General features: G+C 37.0%; 1 pseudogene; it reads right to left on the bottom strand.

Annotated features, from left to right (window-relative positions):
- Positions 1 to 1197: 1197 nt before the first annotated feature.
- Positions 1198 to 23533, bottom strand: LOC139165392 (mucolipin-3-like; annotated as a pseudogene).
- Between the last annotated feature and the right edge of the window lie 219 nt (positions 23534 to 23752).

The raw sequence follows: 23752 nt of genomic DNA, 5'->3' as shown, positions 1-23752 counted from the left end.
AAAAAGCTGAAGAGAAAAGAAAGCCACATCAGCTTAATAAAAAATGGTTGAAAATGTCAGTAGAAGAACTGAAAGCAAAAAATCTTAAAGAATCCGTTTCAAGTGTGCGAAACTGGCTTCTAAAAAAACATAGCGAGGATTCGTGTAAGCTGTCGGCGTACACCCTGCCCCAATGGCTTAATGAATGCCTAACCAACCTGCCGAAGGAATGCGCCAAGGATGTGAAAGGTTGGTTAGGCATATTACTAAGTAATGTCCAAGAAGAAGGGCCAGAAACATGTGATTTAGATGTGCAGGGATGGATTGAAGCATCCATTATAGGCATTCAACATTTACAAAAGTCCAAGTCAGAGTTTCAAAGAAGCCGAAAAAAGAGATGGCTTGAAATATCAGTAAAAAGCCCCAAGAAGCAATGTCCTGAAGAATCTGTGGTCAATATATCAGAATGACTTCAAGAGTCCTTAGAAAGCCTCCCACTATCTGGAGAACCTACCATGTTTCCCTGAAAACAAGACCTCGCCCTAAAATAAGACCTAGTGAAGGGGGGGGTTGCGTATGCGTCGAGGAGAGTAGACGCTCCGCTGAATGCTCCTGAAATGAAAAAAATAACCATTGGATTTTAAACCCCATTGAACCTCTTGGAGTCTCAAATAAACTGGACTAAGTAAAAAAGCTAAAACTTTGGAACCTGGAAATACCTTGGGCTTATCGGAGGAGAGCAGAAACAACGGGAAAACAGCCTGCTTTCCATTCGGAACTGTGAGTAAACAATAAGTTAAGAGAAGGGAAATGGCGGAGGCAGTTGGGGAAGAACTCACAGAGAGAATGGACGCTTTGATGAAAACTTTTGTTATGGTCGGTCAGCAGCTAAAAGAAATGCAAGATGTGGTGGCTAAGACTGAGACCAAGCTGCAAAAAGTGAAAATAGAACAGCAAGAAGTGAAAATAGAACAGCAAGCCCAGGGTATTAGGGTTTTAAAGATAGAAGAAGGAAGGGAACAGGACCGCCAACGTATAAATATGCTGGAAGAGATTAAGAAGAGCAAAGTTACGTCTGAGAGGATTTAAAGCAGATTTTGCCGATGGCAGAAATATGATCCAAAATATTCAGCAATGGTTTAAGGAGTATAAGATTGAAATTCAGGATCATCAAATAGAACGTGCACATTGGGTTTTTGGAGTGCGAAGAGACGGCAATCAACGAGACATCGTAATTAAATTCCTCTCAGAAAAAGCAGCTGAAACAGTCTACAAAGATTTAAGGAAAATTACTAACCTTACTTTTAAAGGAGCCTCGATCCGGGTTTTGGAGGATTTGTCGGTGCAAACTTTGCAAGCTAGGAGCCAGATTTTCTAATGACATTAATTAAAATGATGCATTTTAGAGATAAATTTAATAATTTTATAGAAACTATATATTCAGGCCAACAGCTAATATAATAATAAATGGAGATAAGACAGATATAATTAATATTGAAAAGGGAGTTAGACAAGGTTGTCCAATCTCTCCGCTACTATATATTTTGTACATTGAAATCTTATTGAACTTTGTGACAACAAATCCAGATATTAGAGGTTTGAAAATTAAGAAGCAACATTATAAGACACAAGCCTTTGCCGATGACCTAGTCTATATCATACCATTAAATTCGGGATTGGAATTGTTAAGGGAAATGGAAAAATTTTGAAAAGTAGCGAGGCTCAAAATCAACAAGGATAAAACAAAGATGTTAACTAAAAACTTGTCCAAGAAACATATAGAGGAATTAGAGGAAAGAATAGAAATTAAATCAGTTTAAAAAGTTAAGAATCTGGGGATTTGGCTTACAGCCAAATGTACTTTGATAAAAAAAAGACAACTACCCAAAATTTTTAAATGATATGCAGAAAGATTCAACGAAATGGTCTAAATTACAAATATCTCTGTTAGGGATCTCAGTAATTAAGATGAATGTACTTCCAAAGGAATTTTACCTATCTTCCTTGGTGACTTCAACCCACCTCACATTTCCCAGGGGAAAAAAAAAACAAGGAATATAAAATCTTACTGGAGAAGATTTGTCCAATGTCAGCTAAGTTATGGCATGCGCTGCACTCTTTTGGACTATTTTCAACGGATCTTCACTGTTGATCGTTTTGTTTGCTTGGAATCAAATCAGCTGAATGTATAAATTGATATAGAGAAACATGTGTATCTGGCATTGAAAAGCCAAATTGAAAGCTGGACATTTTGAAGGTGAAAAGGAATCAACCAAAATCAGGATTGCTTCCCTGACTGCAACATTGCTAGCATAACAGTACAGCCTTTGTGGAAGGGAAGGGCTGCCTTATGAGGAGAGTTCTCAGACTTCCATGGCCATCTCACAGTTATAAGCCGTGGTCTGGTCTTGCCATGACCCTGGAATTTGGGTGCCAAACTTTAATTAAAAAGTTGAAATTGGATTTCAACTGGATTTTAATTGAAGGGCCATAAAATTGCCCTTTCAGCTCTGAGCTTTGCAGTTGAAATCCAATTTCAACTTTTTAATTAAAGTTTGGCAGCCAAATTCCAGGGTCATGGCAAGACCAGACCACGGCTTATCCAGGGCCTCAGAATATCTCCGTTGCTTGAACTGGAGTTCCCAGCAGCTAAAAAATGATCTTTGGATTTGATATTTCCTCCATTTAATTTGCCTCCTACAGGTACTTAATAAAGCTTGAAATCTCCTTATGAACTGGTGTGTTTGTTTGGTTTTGATTCTCAAAAAGCCATTTATTTGGCAGCTGGCCATTGCCTGACACTTGCACACACACACACACACACATACACACACACACCACAGAAACATATCAGATTTATTTACTTTGAATAACAAGGTAAATTTACAAGTCTTCAGAGAGGGGTGGCATACAAATCTACTAAATAATAATAATAAAAATAAAAATAATAATAATTATTGTTATTATTACAAACAAACCAAGGACCCACCCACACATTTAATGTTCAGAAGCAATTGTGCCAAGAGAACAAGATCACTGGTAAACCAGGCTGTCACCAGAAATTCATTGTATCCATAAGGTACCTGGGATGGATCACCAAAATGGATCTGGCCTTGCATAGGCAGTCCAAAGCAGGCTGCAGCAATACCAAACCATCGAGCCACACCGTGCCAAGGATAGGAAGCTTTGCTTGCTTTCCTACGCAGTAACTTCCCCGGCTGAGCAAAGATGCTGGAGAGGAGCACAAGCCCCTTGCCACTTTGTCTGAAAGGGAAGAAGCCAGGCTTTGCTCACCCCTCCTGAAATGGAGCACATTATCTCCATGCCAGGAGAAGCCTTCCTCCCAAGTCATTTTTCTAGAAAGCAGAATTCTGGGCTGGCTCCTGGTTCTACAGCCATGACAGCTAGTATTTGGGCACCAGCAAAGAAAGCCTTCCATTCCTTTCATTCTAGGTTAAGCTGAAAGAAAAGAGCCCACAAGGGACCACATAATACTATACTACACCTGCCAAATGACCTCACCTAATGGTCTCATCTACTTTTAGTATTAAAAGGAGCAGGAACAAACCCTGATTGCTCAGACCATGCTATTCATGTGTTCACACAGTGCTTGGAAGCTTTGAATTTTGGATGAGGAGAATTTTGTGGGCATGGCTTAATTTGTAGAAGTTGCTTGTCGGTCATATAACTGGGTGGGAGTGGCTTTGTGGTCATGTGACTGCGTCAGGGTGGCCAACTTGACATCACTAACATCAAGGGTTAGTTAGGGTTAGGGTGTCTGACCTCTCCTCGCCTCAATGAGATACAATTTCCATATCTATTTACTATTACTGAGCATGCAAACTATGTTATTTAATCCTATGTACATATGCCATATGTAGACTTACATATTACATACAGGCACACAAAAATATACATTATCTACTATGTGTACTGTATGTGCATGTACACGCACACGCACACACACACACACACAAACACACCTCTTCTGAAACTATACATATTCAATCTCACTTATTGCATTTGGAAAAAAACATACCCAGAGTTCACGCTCTGCCACACATTTAACTCTGACTTCTGTACATTAAAACATTCCACATGCCTTCAGATTTACTTCCCTAGTTTGCACATACCACTATTAGAGCCAGGAGATGTCATGGGTTGAATAAAATGTGGCGAAACTCAATTGGGCTCAATTGTGGTCATCAGTTAAGGACTATCTCTGCCTTCCTCTGCATGGCAGCCTTGTCCTAGTAAACTCCTTCTTCTTTCTGGCAATTGTTCTCTCTGTTAGAGGCACCAAAATAATCCAGACAGTGTAAGCTTTCCTGCTGCAGCAGGGGGTTGGACTAGATGACCTCCTAGATGTCTTCCAGCCCTAAATTGCTGTGTTGTTTCAAAGTGTCTTCTGAAACGATGTCTAGAACCACAGTTTGTGGTGCTTCCTTCCTCTTCTCTCTCTCTCTGTTTTCTCCCTTTTCCCCCTCCCCTCCCTCCCTTCCTTCCTTCCTTCCTTCCTCTATTTCTTTTTTCTCTTTTTTTGTCTCTCTTTCCCTTAATTTGTTTCTTTCCACTTTGATGATTTCTTACTGAATCTGTGATGATTGTCCAGCTCCAGAATCTCCAACTACTTTCAGCAATTTTTGACAATGTTTTTATTAAGACCTAAAGAAGGGGAAAAGGTACAGAGATGTTATCCAGCTGCACAAAAATATAATAAAGAAATCAAAATGGTCCCATTTTATAAATCAAACAAGATCTATTGATCTAAAGAAAATAATTTTAATAAAAATAAGTCACCCTGAATAAGAAGTGCAAGATAAGAAACCGTACTGTTATAAAAAACCAAAGAATTAGTGGGGATAATCACAATTGCTCACTTTAGAAAAGTATAACTAATACCAAAGTTATCTTATGCACCATTATTTAAAAGGTCAAACTGATATCTTTATTCCTCAACCCTCAGAAAATTTAAAATAAATCAGTAATTGCTTTCACTTTTAACCATTTGCAATTCTGAAAAATGGGTATCTATCTATCTATCTATCTATCTATCTATCTATCTATCTATCTATCTATCTATCTATCTATCTATCCATGACACTGGGGGATCATGGGAATCCAGAGCAGCTTTCAAACCAGTGTAGGGTCACTAGGCTTATGAGGAAGTGCCTACAGTTTCACTAGATTCAAGACTGATGTTCTGTTAACCTGCTTTCTGTTCTCATAGCAGCCAACTTAATATTGAAGAAACCAAGCTGTCAGATGATGCATCTGTCACCCAGGCCTTTAGTCACCAACCTTTTACAACAACAGAAAATATTTATAGGACTCTCCTCTTCTAATCTGTATCTTCCAGAGTTTGACAGGTCTTTGCACTGGGCTATGAATGAATGAAGTTCTGTCTCTGGAAAGCCTTCACGCTGGTAATGCTAAAAAAAAAAAGAGTTGTTGTGTAGTACAACTCCAGTGGATATTATATGGCTATGAAAAACACAATTTTTAAAGAGGGGTGAGGAAAAATAGGAAAGGTCAGGTTTCTCCTGGTGAGTTAGAAGCCATTAAATAAGTAGAAAAGTGAGGTTCTTGCACCCTATTTCTCATCCACTTTCCCCCAAGTTTCCACATGAGATTGGGAAATTAGGGTGAACTTGTAATCTGCATTTTATTGGTCTTTAAACACTGGTAGAAATGACAGGGGAACACAACTTTGAGCCTCAGGATTCCAGGCAGACTCTAGTAGCCTTGGAGGAAATATTCAGATGTCTTCCAAATGATGCTGCCAAATTATACTTTTTCATATGAGAGAAGAGGAAAATTCTGAAATCAAAGAGCAAAGCCATCTTCTCTGGCCCCTTGTGATTTACATGGATACATCCATTCAGTTTTATTGCCCAGGAATGGTAAGAAAGTGATGTGGTTCTGCCATCTTCCAGGATGGGTTTTCAACCTCCCAGAGCACTAGATTTTTTTCAACTTCCAATATGAAAGCTAATCAGAGCCAAATCTGCTTTGTCAAATCGTACGTTAGCTACCTGAAGATGCTGACGGCTGCTAAGGCAATAATTAAATAATAGAGAGGGAGCAAGGCCTTTGAAATATGGTGCTGGAGAAGACTTCTGCGAGTCCCTTGGACTGCAAGGCGATTGAATCAGTCAGTCCTAGATATCAACCCTGACTCCCTTTAAAAGGCCAGATGCTGCAGATAAAACTCAAATACTTTAGCCACCTAATGAGAAGGAAGGACTCACTCGAGAAGAGCCTAATGCTGGGAGAGATTGAGGGCAAAGGAATAAAGGGATGATAGAGAATGAGGTGGCTGGATGGAGTCACTGAAGCAGTCAGCGTGAGATTTAATGGACTTCAGGGGATGGTAGAGGACAGGGAGGCCTGAAGGAATGTTGTCCATGGGGTGACGATGGATTAGACACAACTTTGCATCTAACAACAACAAAAATCATAGGAATTGTGTTGAATTAAATATCCTTGTAATTCAATATAAACATAACATTAACTTAAAATCTTGTCTTGCTCCTGGGGTCTTCTCACGTCAGTATTGCAAGAAGAGTGCTTGAGGGCTTTTCATATTTTTTTTGTCTTTAGGGCCTACAGAGGACATTGGGAAGTTGGAGCACCCAAACTATCTTCTGAAGAGATTCACTCATATTATAGGCAATGGGAAGGGAAAAACAACTGTTATCATAGTACATGTCCTCTTGCCCAAGGGAAATTAAGCATAGTAGTTCAGATTAAAGTAGAGTTGGGAAATTAAGCAATAGGTTATAGCCTTAAACTTCAGTCTTGGTTGTTCTAAAGAACTTGCTCAGTTCTTTAGAACCAGATAAACCATGCTAACAAAAAAAATTAAACACAAAACACTTATCACTCAGCTATGGAATAAATCGAACAGATGGCCTGTGATTTGGATGCATTATGGGCAGGCCAAGCCCACCCAAGTTCCGCAAAGGGGGGAAACATCGCAATACATCATAGGACGGTAACATGACTCTGTGAGTTTGACATAGACCGAATAAATGATGACACTGCATCATGATGTCATCATGCAATTGGCCCTTTTTTACTTACTTGCAGTAAATATGAAGTTATCAGAGCTCTGTGTCATTTGTATGATGATGTCATGGTGGAATGCTGAATTCTTGCAAAGGTGTAGAATATCTCTGTTTGCAAAAGAGACTAATGAAATGAACAAAATCATTTGATATTCAGAAAACTATTTCAGAACTTTTGGAAATTCACATTTTAAAAATTAAACGTAACATCCTATAGTGATGTTTATGTACCTTCACTGTTTCATACGTGTCTGTAATTAAGGCAATGAAGAGACTCAGGACCATGTAGATAAAAAGTCTAATGAAAGAGTAGAGATAGATACGGCTGAACCAGGTAGCTTTTCTGTTGCATTTTTGCAAAAGTAGCAAACATGTCATCTCCATTTATCAAAGAGAAAAGACATTCAGAAACCATATTCAAGGTATGGAACTAGAAGAGAACAAATATTCAGGAACAAACAGACAAAATAAAAGAAAATTATTTCCATTTTTTGCTCAAGTTGTTTAAAAAATACTGGTCAAATACAGTAAACTGCAAATAAATGTTACATGTTTTACTCAATACCAGCCCTTGAAAATCTCTGGATATTACAATATTTTATTAAGGTTTGCATCAATGCCTCAGATAATGCAGAATATATACCTATACGTGACAACTCCATATTCTGGTGATCATGTATAGTTACATAACTAAAGTGATAAACTGGCCCTTTCAGATATCTTGGCAGCGTGCTCATTTTGTTAACATTTGCGCAAGACCCTTCAGATACAAAACTAGATGACAAACATCCAACTCACAGTACCTTAGCATGATATGGGCCCAGCACAATCCAGCCACAGAAGCAATAACCCAGATAAATCATAGCCGCACAGGAGCACGGAGAGTCAAAATAAGCAGCTGAAAAACAAGGCCCAAGAAAAACCCAGAGATGCTCATTAGACTTTCCAAAGATATTCAGCATTGCCAGGTAATAACAGAAAAGAATACCAAGAGCATGAGTGTTCCAGAAGATCCTTACATTGTATTTCTTAAAGAAGCTGAGGTAGCGGATCACTCCAAGCCACACAAGCATGGTGGAAGTTCCTAACAGGATACTGCAGACGTCATAGCTTGTCAGACTCTATATGAAGATTAAGATGATGTTCAATAAATTACACTAACGGAATTTCAGGTGGGATGCCCATAAAAAAAGGACCTTTTATATTCATTTTAACTCTTGGGGATACCATATTTTCTTTTCTTTTGACACTGAGATGGGTGACATAAAGTTTTGCTAGATTAGGAGACAGTTCTTGGGAGGTGAGTAAACCTTATAACATTAAAAAGAAATGGGCTAAAAATGTCAGGGCTGTTTCCTGGTGGACAAAGAGCACAAATGCATTGCACAGCAAATTAATAGACTTTTGATGATATGCACAGATACTGCTCATTTCTAATTTCTAATGATATTACCATGGATAGGTAAAATATACAGCTAGAAAAATGCCTTCTCTGGAGCAGCAGTTTTCTCAATGTGACCATTTTCCCCAGTTGAAGACTCAAGTGAACTATACAAATAACAAAATTCAGGTTGGTCAATAAGATTTCGATTGGGACTTCCAAAACTGGAACACAGGTCATCAGGATTCAAGTCACTTACCTTAGCTTGTATCTCCATCTTTAATGTAGAACAAACTATGGTAAGAAGGTCACTAACGATGATCATGATATACCATCCATTGACAAATTCCACTAGATCAGAGAAAGATACTTCTTTCTTATAGTGATGTTGGAAAAAAGTCACAAATTCCTAGGATACGTGAGAGGGCAAGAAAAGAGAAATTACTATTGAGAAGCTGCAATTAAATTTATTAAGAGATACTGACAAACATAAGCTTACCCTTTGTAGATAAATTCCTTTAATTACAGATCGTGTGCAGAGAATCAGTGATGCAAGACATGTCAGTATGACAAAACCATCAAAGATCATCATATAATGGGTATTCTTCTGTACTGGGAAAAAAAGATTGATTTACTTCTCTATGCATAATAGTTAACCTGATACTCTCATAGAACACATACTCATTTGTGTCTGAGGGGAAATTTTCTTCGTGAGATTGCCTTGAGAGAGTGCTAATAATGGAGAAGAGGCCTCCATCTTACTTAATTTTTCAATACAGGGAGAGGTGGATAATTAAAGGATTCAAAGCCATCAAAAAGAATGAATGCTTCATACTTTTGGTAGTCTAAAGAGGACCCCTCCTCCCTCAAGTTATGTAGTTATTTGCACTTGGGGCAAATTTCCCATTGTGGGGAATTCCCTTCTAATATACTGTAAATCAGAAGTGAAATTCAGCAGGTTCTGACAGATTCGGGAGAACCAGTAGCGGAAATTTTGACTAGTTAGGAGAACCGGCAAATACCATCTCTGGCTGACCCCACAGTAGGGTGGGAATGAAGATTTTGCAGTATCCTTCCTTGCCACGCCCACGAAACCTCACCCACCAAACTGGTAGGGAAAAAATTTGAATTTCGCCAGTACTGTAAATATTAACCATATAGAAAGAGACTTTTTTAAGGACTATAGGTGAAATGATGTAACACACATATTCAAATTGCGTGCTCAGTTGACAAACATACTTTAAAAAATATAGTTACTACAGATCATAGCAAATACTGTAGCAAATACTTCATGCATCATAGCAAATACTTCATGCATCACTAGGCCTTCAATAAACCCTAATAAGCACTAAATAAGTAATAACAAAAGTATGTTTTTTAAGCTTACTTGATCCAGAAACATGCCAGTCTTTACATTCCTTGATGGCAATATCATTGTCTAGGCTTATTTTAATTCTTCCACTATGAGCTTTGTTATCAAAGAGTATCTGCAGATATTGTGGAGATAGAAAAGATGCTATTATTCTTATTTCTAAACACTTGTTAGTTCAGATAGAATATGAATAATTATCACAAATGGCAACTCAACAAACATTAACTAAGTCGTTGAGAAGGGGTAATTTAACCTTACTATCACCAGCTGTGCAGAAATCCTCATCGACCTCCGATATTGTTGCAGGAGAGATTAAAGATCAGACACCCTCGCTTCAAAGTTTACAAAATTCCCTAGACAAAATTCAAGAATTTATGATAAAACAATAGGAGTCCTCTAACCAAACTCAAAAAACTATAATTAAAAACCATCAGGAGACACAAAAAAAAATTCGAGGAAGTAAATGAAAATTTTGCCAAATTTAATAATATAATAGAAAGTGTTAAAGAAGCAGTAGACCAACAGGAAATTAAAATACAGCAAGTGGAAGAGACAACCGAGGCGAATAAGTTAAGATTAACTAAAAACGAAGAAGACCTCAGGAGGGTAAACAAAGATTTAGAAGGGGCCATTGCACAATTAGAATTTGAAAAAGCCTCATTTTATCTTAGGCTACAAAATATACCAGAAGAAAAAGGGGAGAACTTGTTTGCGACCGTAGTTGAACTCTTTGCTGAAGAGTTAAAAATAAACGAAAACGAACTAATTAACCACGTAGACGAGGTATATCGAGTGCAAACTAATTACGCACGTCGCCATCAACTCCCCAGAGAGGTCCACCTTAGATTCACTAAAAAAACCCTGAGGGATGAGATATATAGGAACACCAGAGGGGTCTTAACGTATAAAGGAAAAGACATCATTGTATTGAAACAAATACCTAAAAGAATTAGGGAACGAAGGAGGGATTACCATTACTTTACAAACAAATTAATAAAAAACGAGATACAATTTAGATGGTTAGTGCCAGAGGGGGTAATGGTAACGTGGAAGGGGAAGAAAATAAATATAGAAACACTAGAACAAGCAGACAAATTTATTCGAGAACATCTGAAGAAAGAAGGGGAAAGTAGCACGGAACTGGAGACAACAAGCCAAGAGGAGGGAGAGATAGAGGAAGAGAGAACAGACAAGATAAGCAAGGGGAAAGGGGGGAAAACAGAAAACTATAGAGAGCTTAGAAGCAGCAAAAGGGCAAGATAGTTGACGAAGAATGAATAAAGAAATTAAATTATTTTCGGTGAATATAAATGGAATGAACTCTCCTCAAAAAAGAGGACAAACATTTACAAAACTAATAAAACAAAATCTAGATGTAATATGCCTTCAGGAAGTCCATGTAAAGAAAAAGGATAAGAAAGTATTGGAATACCCGAAATTGGGGAAACTATTCACATCACTTGCAAATGAAAAAAAAAAGAGGAATTGCACTATATATTAAAAGCTGGTTAAATCCAAAAGTAATTGACAGTGATGAAGAGGGTAGAATACTTATAATAGAAATCGAAATTAATTTAAAAAAAAACAAATTTAATTGTGATTTATGCTCCCAATAAAGACCAAAAATCTTTTTATAAAAAGTTGTACCAAAAAATAATAAAAATTGAAAAAGGAAACATTTGTGTGATTGGGGACTTTAATATAATAATAGATTACGACAAAGACTATAAAGGTAAAGAAAAGAGTAAAAAGAAAAAAACTATACCAGAAAAACTCAAAGATATTATAGAAGAATTTAAGTTAAAGGATACATGGAGGGAAAGACACAGGGATGAATGTAAATATACTTATTATTCACACCCACACGACTCATGGTCTAGATTGGACATGATATGGACAAACATAGAATTACAACAAGAGATAATATCAGCAGAAATAGAACCTAACTTTTGGGCAGACCACAATCCAGTAAGTATTGTAATTAGAGGAAACCAAACCAAAAAAAATAGATGGACAATGAATACAAAAATTATACAAGAAAACAAATACAAAGAATTTTCAAAAAAAGAATTAGATATCTTTCTAGAAAAAAATTGGAATAAAGACACAACCATACAAAATATATGGGACACAACCAAAGCATATATAAGGGGGATAACCATTGCATACACTAGTAAAAAAAATAAGGATAAAAATAGGGAGATGAGAGAAAATCAAAAAGAATTAGAACAAATAGAAGCCGAATGGATAAAAGATCCAAAAAAAATCGAACTAAAAGAAAAAAGAGATGTAATTAAACACAAGATTAACTTGATAGCACAGGAAGAAATAGCCCAAAAAATCAAAAGTGTAAAACAAAACTACTTCGAACACGCAAACAAACCGGGAAGGTGGCTTGCCTATAAAATTAAAAAACAGAAAGAGAAGAAATATATCCAACAACTGGAAGATGAAAAGGGGAAAAAACAAATTGATATAGAAGAAAAAAAAGATAATACAAAACTATTTTCAACAGCTATATAGGAAAGATGATATAAAAGAGGAAGAAATAGATCAATATTTGAACGAGATTGAACTACCCCAAATATCGGAGACCAACATAGATAGAATGGATAAAACCATAACTATGACAGAATTAGAGCTAGCAATTAAAAAACAAAACAATAACAAAACCCCAGGAGTAGATGGAATACCAGCCGAATATTACAAAGAAATATACGAACCAGTCAAAAAATTATTACTACAGATGCTGAATGAGGTGCTAGATAAAGGAGCAATGCCTGAATCCTGGAAGGAAGGGTTAATAACACTAATACCAAAAGATTTGGAACAAAGATATTTAATAAAACAATACAGACCAATTGCATTACTAAACTCAGATTACAAAATTTTCACAACAATATTAGCAGAAAGGTTTAAAGGGATAATTAACGAAATCATACATACGGACCAGAACGGTTTTTTACCAAACAGAAATATAAAAAATAATCTGAGAAACATTATAAATATTTTAGAATACTATGAGGCAAACCCAGGAAAGAATTTGGCATTAATATTTTTAGATGCGGAAAAAGCATTCGATAATTTGAATTGGAATTTCTTTATTAAACAACTGACCAAAATGAAATTTAAAGAAAAATTTATAAAAGCAATCAAGACGATATACTCTACACAATCGGCAAAAGTTATAATAAACGACCAATTAACGCAAAATATAAAAATAGAAAAGGGAGTACGGCAAGGATGCCCCCTTTCCCCATTAATATTTATTTTGGCCATAGAAATCTTATTAAATCAGATAAGGTTAAATAAAAATGTTAAAGGATTAAATTTGAAAGGACAAGAATACAAAATTCAGGCATTTGCCGATGATCTAGTATTCAATATAGAAGATCCAATTGAATCAGGGGAAGTTTTATTAAAAGAGATTACTGAATTCGGAAAAGTAGCAGGACTTAAAATTAATAAACAAAAAACCAAAATACTGACAAAAAATTTAACAAATACAGAGAAGAAAATATTAGAAGACAGATTAGGCCTACAAATAGTAAAAACAGTTAAGTATTTGGGAATAAAATTAACAGCAAAAGCAATCACAATAAAGGAAGATAATTATACGGTTTTAATAAAAAAAATAAAAAAGAAATTAGAAAAATGGAACAAATTGCCTATCTCGCTCATAGGTAGAATCTCAACAATAAAAATGTCCATCTTACCCAAGATTCTATATCTATTTAGGACGATTCCAATTATATTAAGAAAAGACTTTTTTCAAAAATTAAATAGAATGATTACAAAATTTGTCTGGGCCGGAAAAAAACCTAGAATTAGAATACAATATCTTCAAGATAATATCAAACAAGGAGGATTTGCACTACCAGATTTCGAATTATATTATAATGCAGCAATTATGGATTGGTTGAAAGATTGGTTTAAATTGGAAAATAAAAGACTATTAATACTGGAAGGACATGATATGAGAACAGGGTGGCATGCTATCCTCTGGGAAAATAAAGAACAAATACATAGTTATTTCAAACAACATATAATAAGAAACTCGCTATACATAACTTGGAAAAAAATCAAAAAAATGTACTACCACCAAATCCCCAAATGGTACTCGAGCTTAGAGGCGACGGTATACCCAAACTCAAGAGAACTAAACAAAATGTTAAATTATTATCAAACATTAGAAAAAAATGGGGAATTAAAAACCAGGGAACAATTAGAAAAAATTGGAATCAAAATTGATTGGTGGGCGTATAACGTAATTAAATCAAAATATCAAGAAGGGAAAAGGAAGGAAATACAAATAAAAGAGATAGAATTAGATAAGATAATTTTAGGCCAAGAAAAGAAAATGATTTCCAAAATATATAGATATATGCTACACTACAAAATGGAGGAACACATAGTTAAAAATAGTATACATAGTTGGGGCAAAAATTTTGGTTATAGCATAAATTTAGATAAGTGGGAATCAATTTGGATCAAAAACTATAAATTAACAAAATCTACAGCTTATAAGGAAAACATATACAAAATGTATTATAGGTGGCACCTTCCACCGGCAACGTTAGCCAAAATGTATAAAGGAACAAGCCCAAAATGTTGGAGGTGTAAAAAAAATGGGGACCTACAACCACATTTGGTGGACCTGCCCCAAAATGAAAAAATTCTGGAACAAAATGCAGAATTGGATAGAAGAGATTTTACAAATGAAGATAAATAAAAAACCTGACGCCTTTCTCCTGGGAATTATAGATCAAAAAATTGAAAAAAACAAACATTACTTATTAATTCATATATTGACAGCAATTAGAATAACGATAGCTCAAAATTGGAAGCAACCCGAACCACCTGAAGACGATTTGATAATTAAAAAAATATTAGACTGTGCTGAATCTGACACACTAACAATTAAATTAAAAAATAAAGAAGATTCCGAACATGATAAAACCTGGATACATCTTTATAACTGGTTTAAGAAAAGAAATAAAACTCAAAAGAAAAAACCAAATTAACAATACTTTATATCCTTTTTATTACATAGAAAAAAAAAATACAAAAGACATATATACAAAAACCCTTTTTATAAAGAAAGATCTGTATGATATTAAAGAAATTGAATGAGAATAAAAGAAGGCGGATAAGAAAGAATTAAATTATTTAAAGAACAGTGACAACCTACAAGAGAAAATGGTATACGCTGAGGACACAACATACTTCACCAGAAAATAATTTAAAATCAAAAATCATTAAAAACTTACCTCCTGAAGGGAATACAAGTACAAATATTATAAAATATGCTAAGTGAATAGTTATTGTTATTAATGTACTTAAATAAGCAATTAGATCTTTTTTTAAGAATATTTTTTTTGTTTGTCATGTTTGTTTGTTTGTTTATTTGTTATGCGTTGATTTAGCCTTGTATTAATATAAAACATATATTGTATGTAAATGTGTATATATTTGTAATAAAAAAATTTCTAAAAAAAAAAAAGAATATGAATAATTTATGCCAAATGCTTGGTAATAAAATCTATATCTATATCTATATCTATATCTATAACTCTATCTATCTATCTATCTATCTATCTATCTATCTATCTATCTACCTACCTACCTACCTACCTACCTACCTACCATCCATCCATCCATCCATCCATCCATCCATCCATCCATCCATCCATTTATCTATCTACTATTCTTCTCAAAAAAGCCATAAAGTCTTATAGTTAGCTTGAAGTATAACTTTGAAGCAGTGATGGCATATAAAAAGCATGTTTTGTAGAAAACAGAAAATGCTTGGAGTTAGTTTAGTTCTGTAAGTGTACCATTCTGAGGAGTATTCAAGTTGACCGCCAGCCATAGTCAACCAAAAATAAATAGAAACAAATTTTAAAATGTACAATTACAATATACTTACACGCATAATAAAAGTATTAATATTATTGTTAATATTATTGTCAAAAAGCTAATACTATACAGAATTATGTTTTGAACTTAACTAAAAGGAGTATAGGTGAGTTACCGCGAGAATTAATGTGAATTGCAGGACACACACACACACAAAGAATAGCTGATTTACCAAATGGGTATTTGCAGCTGTGGGCAGGCAAATCTCTGGTAGCAATAAATCATTGGTGCCTGCCTCTTGATTAGTTTCAGCGTTATCATTTCCCTTCATTCTCTACTTCTAAGTTGCTAATGTATATACTGCAATAGTCCACTTTAAGAAGACGCTGACACAATCTAGGCCCATTTCTCCCATCCCAAACCTGCCCTTCAGAAAATGACTAACTACAAGTCTTCATCACTTCAATTTTTTTTACTTGCTTCCTAGTTTATCTGCACATAAACAACCAAGCTCAGAAAGTTCCAAGGACTCCACCTTTGTACTTACTGTTAGTGTGAAATCATAGCAGTCTGGGAGTTCATGTTGTCGAATGGTCTGGAGATTAATGGCCTTCAGTTTGAACGTGAGTGTCAGAGTTACAAGTCTAGAACAGAGACCGGAGCTTTATTTCACCATTACCAAAAATGTTCAAGAATGCCAGCAACTTTTATTTCTCCTCACCTCTGGAAGTCCAAAGTGAAATTGAAAGGAGTCTTCCTCAGTGTCCCATTTTCCAGAGGTAGTATTGGCTCCACATAAAGACACTCTGTGGGAAGACAGATGCTTTACGGCATATAGAAAATACTCAATATTTAATACGATGAGGAAGACATAAAATCAGTAATAAGGAAATTAAATTGTCTGGTCACTAGTAGTCTTATCTAAATAATACGAGATGTAAAATCTTTCTTCATACTTGCAAGAAAAAAGCAGCTATGTTTTTTCATTAATTTAATGCATATATTTACTGAACTTCTGCCTTATGGGAATTCTTATTTGATAAAGAATCCCTGGAAATATCTGTTAGTTAAAAATTAACCCAAAAAGGAAATTTTATACTTGATCCACAGATCAGTACCCTAATACTCTAATTTCTATGGTTACAGGCCCTTCTACTTATGACTGTAGAATGATGTTTCAATGCAGTTATAAATTACTTCCATCTGAATAAAATGAAGAAACAGTAATTCAGAAAGTTCTTGTACTGTAATTATTTGTATATGTTACACATTGGTTCATGTAATTGCATACATATATCAAGAAAAGACCCTCAATCTTTCAACAGTCCTTTAATATCTTTCAAACCCAAGAGGTTTAAGCTAAGATATCCTTACAGAATTCAGCTTTTGGTATTGTTTGGAAATGTTGTGCACATATGTTTACTATTTCCAAACTCTACAAATAAGTCACAATGCTTCTGAATTCTCATAACAGACACTACCAATAATTCTCTATGTTCAGTAATCAATATTCATGTTGAACAGTTAAGACTGTCCACTCAAATTTATTCACAAAGTTTCAGAGGGCAGTAGAGTCAGCAATATATTTCGGTATTTGCCTAAAGCACATAAACATGAATGGCTCAGGCAGATAAGCTAACTGGATTTGTAAGTGCATTGTAAGGTGACATTTTCTTCAATACTTCAGGGCAAAAGTAATAGCGCAAAATAATCCACACAGCAAACATTTATGTCATCCAACAGGTTACTAATGCTTTCTATCACATGTCTACAGTCTGAGGGCACTGCCTCACTTTTCCTAATAGTAAAGTTCACCCTGAACCTGAATCACCAATTAGTGTTGGTAATGTTTGCAACGTTGAGTTGGCAAGACACTTTTGTGGATGAGGGACATCAATTGCTTCAATTTTGATTATACTACAATATCTTGCAAGTAGATGCACCCTTAACTCTTTTCAATAATTACCAGTATGAAGAACCTGCTTCAGATACTATAAAGTCAACACACTGGGCTATGAGTCAGCCATTTTTATCAGCAGGGTATCAGGCCACTTGGAAACTAAGCCACGTACACCCTAAAGGTGCTTTTTTAAAGAGGCACCTGGACTTTCTGGTTTTTCTTTGAAGATGTTCTGTTTCTCATCCATGAAGCTTCTTCAGCTCAGAGTTGAAGAAGCTTATTGGAGGAGAAGCAAAACATCTTCAAAGAAAAACCAGAAAGTCCAGTTACTTCTTGAAAAAGCACCTTCAGGACAACCATAACCTGGATGACTGAGAATCTCCATAGATATAAACAATGTACATCTATATGGAATATACAAGGTCTGACTGAAGCTGACATCATTTGAGTGAAATGGGGCAAGGAATTAAATGAAGCACCACTACTGCAGTTTTCATGACTTAAACAAGACTCTAATGTACAAGTAGTCCTCACTAATCACAGTTACTAAGTGATATAGTCATAAAGTGAAACATCACGACAGTTCCACTGCAGTCATTAACCAAATCACCTCAGGTTGTTAAGCAAAATGGCATGTGACTTTTGTGACTTCCTGGCATTTTCCACAATGATTCTGCTTGTTGGAAACAAGCTGAGAAGGTGACAATGGATGTTGCAATAGCTGCAAGTTCAGGGATTGGTCTTAAATATACCTTTTCACTGTTGTCATAACTCTGAACTGTTACTGAATGAAGCAATTGCTAAATGAGGACTATCTGCAGTAGTTGAGTTTCTTCCTGTACAAATAAAATATCTGAAGTGTCTACCCATTATATTGTAATGATACTGGAAATTACTATGTGTTTGCTTTTAAACACTATGACTTTGCTCAAGTTGTCTCTCTTTCTGACCTCCGCCCACCCCACTCTCATTCTCCTTTCTCTCACACACACAGAAACAATCTATCTGATTTGAGTAGTTCAGTATATCACCAGTTTCAATTTCTGGGTCAATATCGACAGTGTCATTTCCTGTGCTGATAATTCCTCTCTTGTAGAAGTACTGACATATTGCCATGGGCGTCTCTTCTGATCCTTTCTTTTCATAGGCGTGATTTCCAACCGAATTAGCACGCAGCTGTAAGAACTAAGCGACAAGGTACAACCAGTTAATGGAGCTGCCTGATAATTAAAACTGAACTAATTGGAGACGCAAGAGAATGGAACATACTGCTTTTCAGATTTATTGATCTCATGAATAGAATTACAGACTAAGGTTCAAATAAAACTCGGTGAAATGGATTCACTCATAGAAAACCTCATTTTATGGGCCAATTGCCTGTGTTACCTTTATCTCATGAGGTTATTATGGAATTAAAAGGTCTCCATCTCTTGCCTCATTAGAGCCAATGCAAGCTCCATGGTATAGGAAACCAATGTGATTTTCCTTCCATTCATATCTGTTTACATATACTGACTTGGCTTTTTTCAAGCTTAGTTTAAGTTCAGTGTACAATATTTTATAAAATACTAGCTGAAAACCCAGCGCTACACAGGTATTTATAGACGTCAAAGCATTTGTCTGACAGGGAGCCATTGAGAAGGGTCTTTTTGCCCCCTACTCCCATGCCTATCACCCCTGCCCTCCCCCTTCCCCCTCCCATGCGATCTTCTTTCCCGCCCTTTCTACAATCTTGGCACTTTGCCCCAAATCCACCAGGGGGCACCGTCTGCCTCTGACAGGGAGCCACTGAGAGGGGCCTTTCTTCCCCCTACCCCCATACCCATCACCCCTGCCCTGTCCCTCTCCCCTCCAATGCACTCCTCTTTCCCACCCTTTCTACAATCATGGCACTTTGGCCCACCTTCTGTCAAGAGAAGGGAATATCAGGTGCTTTCCCATTGGTCCAGTGGAGGGCAAATGTCATGGCTGGCTTTCCAGAGGAAGCTGTGATAGAAGTGACATCACAGACAATGTCCTCTCTAGGACGCTGCACTCGCTCTCATTAATGGCCCAGGTGTTTCAGAGTTATGCAGGAACACATATACACACTAAGGGGTGCTAGGGTGTCTTACTCCCACAGTATTTGTTTCCAGAGGGTAAATCATCTGTGTACCAAGTTTGTTTAAAATTGCTTGAGCCATTCCCGACTTATGCTGGAACATACAGCCGATAGATGGATGGATGGATGGATGGATGGATGGATGGATGGATGGATGGATGGATGGATAGATAGATAGATAGATAGATAGATAGATAGATAGATAGATATAGATAGATATAGATAGATAGATAGATAGATATTACCTGGTTTATTGCGAAAGAGATCTGGTCATAGACCTCTGTTTGCGTGTACACTGCATAGGTGTCATCCATGCTGTCCATATAACCTTTCAGGAATAGATGCTTAAAGGATACGTGTTTTCTTCTTTAAATGTAACCACCATTTGATTGCTTAACCCAAAAACTACAAGCTGAAAATATCAATAGAAAAGGAATTCTTCAGCTAAAATACTCAAAAAATCCATTCTGACCACAAGTACATTAAATTTTTTAATTGATGGAGCATTCGTAGCTACCATATCTTTCAAAGTATAAGACACACTGGAGTATAAGACGCACCTTAGTTTTGGGGGAATAAAATAGGGGGGGGGGAGAATCAACCTATCAGGTATTCATCTGGCTTGTGTTCTTAGTCAGTTCAGGTTCAACACATTATTTTATCTCCTGGTTAGGGCTGAAAAAGCCTTTTTCAGAGGGGGTAGGAATGAAAGCAAGCCTGCAAAGATTTAGGGCTGGAAAAAACCTTCTTCAGAGGGCATAGGAAGCAGAGAAGATTGTCAGCACCTTGCTAGGGCTGGGGGAAAAGCTTTCAAAAAGTAACATTCAAAGTATAAGTCACACCCAAATTTTCAGCTTCTTTTAGGGAGGAAAAGGGTACCTCTTATCTGTATATTCCAAAAAATACAGTAGTTCTACCAACATTCCCTACTCATTCTCTTGGTAGTTTCATTTTACTCTGAGAGTGTGAAAGGTAAATAAATCAGGAATTGAAAATATAGGACAAAAGAACTGGGTACCATCCTTCCGATTTTACAACTTTTATTTTCATTCAGTGGTCAAAGACTCCTCCTATATTTATGTAACTATACAGTATTCTTGTTACACAGTTCAATATCATGACTATTTTATTCTTTTTGATCTTGGATCTGTTTTGCTGAATAATAATAATGAATCGAGGCTGCAGTTCAGTTCCAAGTCAAGCCCCGCTCTGGCGCACGTCACATTAACGCAGTTCGCAAATGCTCCTCTTCCAGTTCTAGTTCAATATTAGTATAGTTCATATTGGACATTTTCATACTATATTCTGAACACACAGATTTCCTTATAGTTGGTGAACAATGAGCATTTAATTAGTAGAAGGCTGAAGAGTGACATATATAATACTGAAATGAAACTGCAGCTATAATCTTGATATTGTTCATTGTCTCCACTTGACTAATAGCCTATTCTGTTCATTACCCCAATCCACCATCCATCAAATATTTGGACTAAAGTTCTATAATTCCTAAACGAGATAGCTATGTTAGCTGGCACTTATGAAAGTTCTTCCGCAACACAGAGGGAGAACATATGATGAAGATACATATAATATTATTAAATTTGCCAATACTAAATACAGTAATACCTCGTCTTACGAACTTAATTGGTTCCGGGAGGAGGTTCATAAGGTGAAAAGTTCATAAGATGAAACAATATTTCCCATAGGAATCAATGGAAAAGCCAATAATGCGTGCAACCCCATTAGGAAAAACCAAAACATTAAGGCTTTTTTAAAAAAACAGCTGTGGGCAAACGAAGCTGAGGCGAACGGAGTGGGGGGAGGGACAGCGAGAGGTGGCAGTCCCAACGAAGCAAGGCGAAAAGAGCCTCTCTTGAGCTCCATCGGTCTTTCCGTCCTGTTTTTGCCCACCCCGTTCTGCTCATTTTCCCCACACCTTTCTCCTCTTGAGCTCCATGAGTCCCTCCCGTTTTTGCCCACCCCGTTCTGTTCATTTTCCCCACACCTTTCTCCTCTTGAGCTCCATGAGTCCCTCCCATTTTTGCCCACCCCGTTCTGTTCATTTTCCCCACACCTTTCTCCTCTTGAGCTCCATGAGTCCCTCCCATTTTTTGCCCACCACTTTCTGCTCATTTTCCCTGCACCTTTCTCCTCTTGAGCTCCATGGGTCCCTCCCGTTTTTACCCACCCTGTTCTGCTCATTTCCCCACCTTTCTCCCCTCTTGAGCTCCATGGGTCCCTCCCGTTTTTACCCACCCTGTCCTGCTCACTTTCCCCACACCTTTCTCCTCTTGAGCTCCATGGGTCCCTCCTGTTTTTACCCACCCTGTCCTGCCCATTTTCCCCACACTTTTCTCCTCTTGAGCTCCATGAGTCCCTCCCGTTTTTGCCCACCCTGTTCTGCTCATTTTCCCACCTTTCTCCTCTCTTGAGCTCCATGAGTCCCTCCCGTTTTTGCCCACCCTGTTCTGCTCATTTTCCCACCTTTCTCCTCTCTTGAGCTCCATGAGTCCCTCCCGTTTTTACCCACCCTGTCCTTCTCATTTTCCCCACACCTTTTTCCTCTTGAGCTCCATGAGTCCCTGCCGTTTTTGCCCACCCAGTCCTGCTCATTTTCCCACCTTTCTCCTCTTTTGAGCTCCATGAATCTTTTCTTCCCGTTTTTCCCCACCCCACTCTCCTAATCTCCCCCACACCTTTCTCCTCCCTTGAGATCCATGAATCTTTTCTTCCTGTTTTTGTCCCCCCAACTCTGTCCATTTTTGCGATCCTGGGATTTCCCTACAGCATCGCGTTTTTGCGGAAGTCAGGAGGTGGGGTTTCCCATGGAGGGGAGCCTCGGGGGATCCCAGGATTGCAAAAACTTGGAACTAATGTCTGGAGGCGGGGCATCCCAGCAGCTGTGGCATGTTCATAAGGTGAAAAAAGTTCGTAAGAAGAGGCAAAAAAATTCCAAACTCTGGGTTTGTATCTCGAAAAGTTCGTATGACGAGGGGTTCCTATCATGAGGTACCACTGTACTTGACAAAAATATTTTCCTCCAAAATACTCAGTGTGTAAGAATACAGGTCATTTCAATACTGACAGATGATCCTTGATTTACAATCACAATTATGACCAAAATTTCTGTTGCTAAGCAAGGCAATTATTACATGAGTTGTACCTGATTTTATTTTTTAAAATGGGGGGGGGGAGCATGGTTTTTAAATGAATCACTGCAGTAATTGATTGAATTATGCTAAATAAATCCAGCTTTCCCTATTGACTTTGCTTGTTGGAATGACTTTGCTTGTTGGAATGACTTTGCTTGTTGGAAGCCAGCTGGAAAGATTGCAAATGCAGGTCACATGTTTCTAGGATGCTGCAAGCATCATTAGTATATGCTGGCTGTCAAGCGCCCAAATTCTAATCATGTGACCATTCCCTTGTAACTTTAGACAGTTGCTAAACAAATGGTTATAAGTCGAGGACTGCCTGTATTAAGGTCTGAAAGTTTCAAATACCAACCGTACAGATGGTTCTAAAAACACAAGTCTCTAAAGCAGCAGTAAATCAGAGGTTGTCACTCAACTGGTTATAATTTCTTGAATTTATATAGCAGTAGCTAAAAATGTGTAAGTAATAATTGTACTGCAGCTGTGTATCTCACCTGGATAGTGACCATAGCTATTTTCAGAATTTGTATGCCCAGCTTCCACGGTTTCCTTCCTCGGGCCCAGAATTTTTCACAGGGATTCATAAAGAAAAATTTAAGTTTTCTTCTTAACTGATCTTCCAGAAGCTGGCACATTGATGCATGATGTTTTACACTGTATAAATGCTCATCATCCTGAGTACTGCAGCTGCCTACAAGCACTTCAGGATTTTCCATTGCTGGAACAGAAAAAAACATTAGCAATATTGGAATGATTAACCAAAAATGCTATGCATGTATTTGTGAGCATATCTAAAACTCAAGGTGTGATTGTCTCCTTTAACAATGAGAGTTTCAACTCTAAACTACAAGTATTACAGCACCTTCCATGCCAACTTATAGCCCATCGATTTTATTTCATCAACTAATCACAGCAGTGAAAAAGATATTAACAGT

The sequence above is a fragment of the Erythrolamprus reginae genome, chromosome 3 (genome assembly GCF_031021105.1).
Source record: "Erythrolamprus reginae isolate rEryReg1 chromosome 3, rEryReg1.hap1, whole genome shotgun sequence".
Classification (NCBI taxonomy): domain Eukaryota; kingdom Metazoa; phylum Chordata; class Lepidosauria; order Squamata; family Dipsadidae; genus Erythrolamprus; species Erythrolamprus reginae.
The sequence above is the reverse complement of the archived record's forward strand: the minus strand, read 5'-3'. Positions and strand labels throughout refer to the sequence as shown.